Source organism: Crocodylus porosus, unplaced genomic scaffold (assembly GCF_001723895.1).
Source record: "Crocodylus porosus isolate Cpor-Errol unplaced genomic scaffold, CroPor_comp1, whole genome shotgun sequence".
Classification (NCBI taxonomy): Eukaryota; Metazoa; Chordata; order Crocodylia; family Crocodylidae; genus Crocodylus; species Crocodylus porosus.
Genome location: NW_017728911.1, coordinates 37205256 through 37208401, shown reverse-complemented (window position 1 = coordinate 37208401; position 3146 = coordinate 37205256).

Genomic DNA, 3146 nt, shown 5'->3' with positions numbered 1-3146 from the left:
ACTGATGAAAGACTGATGCAAAGTACCTATTTAATAGGTTGGCTTTTTCCTGGGCGTCAGTTGTCAGCTGTCCCATCTGGTTTAGCAGGGGTCCAACGTTGCCCTTGCTTTTCCTCCGGCTCCCCACGTATCTGAAAAAGGACTTTTTGTTGTCCTTGATGCTTGAAGTTAGTTGGAGTTCAGTTGCAGCCTTGGCCAATGGGACGTGAAGGCAGCCTCCCTATATCATAAATCCATCAAGACGTGGCAGGAGAGAATAGAGGGTGCCCATCAGGCCGAACTGGCACAGTCAAGGGGCCTTAGGGGCCTTAACACAGCCATCCTTAGGGACCCCATCCCGTGACAGACACCAAGGGGGATGGCGTTCACATAAGGGTGTGAGGGCAGAGTTGATAATTCTACTAGATTAGATGTGCCACCAAAACCTAGAGTCCAGGGTGTACATAAAGGGAGCAGAGGGACTCTGTGATGTAATCACAATGAAGCTGCTGAGCTCAAAGATTGGGCCTGGAAAGGAACATTTTAATAACTATGTGGTCTATATATACTTTTTTTGCTATTGGGAATAAAAAGTGACCTATGCTACCTTCTAATATGCACAAATAGCTTTCTTCTTTGACTAGTTACAGGCTCCCTGCTCTAAGTGAATGGAGCGTACAGCTAACTCGCATGGGAATTGGACCTGCCTAGGCATGATCCTGAAAATCACTTAAGCACTTGCTTAATTTGAATCATGCGAATTCTTTATTGAACTCATGCTGCAGTGATTTCCTGACTCAAATCACAGCACCAACCATGGTAGCACCCTGCTTAAGGCAGAGGGGTTGTGTCCAGTGTTCAGATTAAGGGGCTCCTGGCTCTTGCTCTGCAGCTGACTTTGTTCTTGGCTTTCTGCAACATTTTTGTTAGCAACCCTATGCCTCAGTTTAATCTTTTTGGGAAAATGACACCCATTTTGCATAGATATGAGTCTTGAAGCTGAAATCATCTATGCATGTATGAAGTGCATAGGCAGGCAAGGTTCTTTGGGTAGATGTGATATCTTTGATTAGACCAACCGAGTAGTTGGAAAAAAGTTCTTAGCAAGCTTTTGAACACAGTCGCCCTTCATCAGGCACTGGGAGTATGAAGTGCAAGAAACTTTGGATTCAAGGCATGATCTGATGCAATAGATTGTTATAGATGGTAGTGCTTATGACTGTCCATGTGTTACTAATAATTTAAACAAAATATCAATAGGTAGAACTAGGCGGGACCACTAATGAATATATGATCAAGGACTGTTTTGTAGGGAAATGTACTACATGACCTAGCAGAGCTTCATTTTCCTTTAAAAAACAGAGATTTAATACTCTAATTCTATTTTAAATGGACTCTGAATGCTCCGAACTTTTAGATAAGCTGTTACTTCTCTGCTTCTTGGTGAGTGTTTTAGCAGCTGCTTTCCATTGTTTTCCCAGTACAGAAAAAAACCCATGTCACTAACAAGAACCATCAGCAGCATAGAACAAATTGACTTGCCAAGAACATTTCCTCCACTAATGTTATTTATAGTCAGAGTTCTTTTTTGCACTGCAAATCCACAGGATAGGTTTGTGCCACAAAATGGCCATTGAACATCCATGAGCCACAGCACTTCACTAACCTTCCTCAAGATAGAAGATGTTGTTATGTAGCTGTTTTGCATTCACAAAATCCTGAGGTTCTTTATGGCCCAGCTTCAGAAAAGCGTTTGTGTTTGGAAGGGCACCTGATAAGCTCATGTGTTTTCCTGAAAGGGAGCATATAACACCCTTAACATTTACATCTGGCTAAATGGGCCAGATGAGCCTGCCTTGAACAGGGGGTGGACTAAATGATCTCTGAATGTCCCTTCCAGGCTCTAGCCCTACTGTTCTGTGATTCTGTGACTTCTTGCACAACCAGTCAGTAATTAATGTGCAGCACCCCTGACTATCTGTAGTGTGACATGGCCTGTGGTGATATCTGAGTTTCTTCCCAAACTGCGTTGATTTTATATTTCTCTCCCACTCCTGCAGTTAACAGGGGCTGGACTCTGAAGCTGCTTGGATTTGGTTTGGGGGACAAGATGGAAGAGAGATTATGCTGTTTTTTGCCCTGGGCTTGGTTGGACACATGAGTTTGGCATTTTACTCTGAAGAAGCTGAAGTTCCTGCTCGTGATCTGTTCTATGAATCCCAGTCTGTGGGCCAGATGTGAAGAAAGCTGTCTGTCCTTAACAGGTTTCACTCTTGCCATGACTCTTCCATTGTGCGAGTGAAATGCAAGTGTCAAATACCATAGGAGGTTCATATCCGAGGTGCCGAGGAAGTCTCTCTATGGTAAGACGAGCCACACTCAAGGAGAACTCTGAGCAGGATGAAAGACTTTTTAATTTAACCTGGTGTTTGGGGGGGAGTGCAACAAAGTAAGCAGAGCACGTGGGTGATAGCACTTTGCTTTGCTGAGCATTTTATCCCAATTCAGCAAAGCAATGAAGTACATGCTTGACTGGAAGCACAAGGGAAATAAAATTTTAAGTGACAAATATCCTTTTCCACATGGTACAAAAATAAGTTGTAGAGAAGCTATTGCTGAGGCTAAGAGAACAATTCAAGAAGTTATTGACAGGGAAAGGAATACTTATTCAAATAAGTGGTTGAAGAGAAACAAACCTCCTCTTCTAAGGCATAAGCTGATCTTTAACAATGAGGGTAACTTCCCTAGGGACAGATATTCCACATCTATTTACTGGAGGGACTCCCAGTTAGAAGTATCTGATGCCAGGCTCTGTGGGACACAAGATACTAGCCTGGATAGTCCACAGATCTGACTCGGCAGGATAGATGTTATATTTATTTATTTTTGATGTGTCCTAAACCAAGCGCAGCATGTTAAGGTTGGTGTTTTAATTCTTAAGTACAGAGAACTCCAGAAATGAAAGCCAGAGGTCTTGAAAGAGGGGGATCATTAGCAGGTTTGCCTGATGGCAGCAGGTGAGGTGCAGCTGTTTCCTTAGCCAGGGCACACATTTGGCATCTGTAGCTAGTTGGATATTTCATAGATTTCATAGACATTAGGGCTGGAAGGGACCTCGGGAGATCATCGAGTCCAGCCCCCTGCCCAAAGGGCAGGAAGTTAGCTGG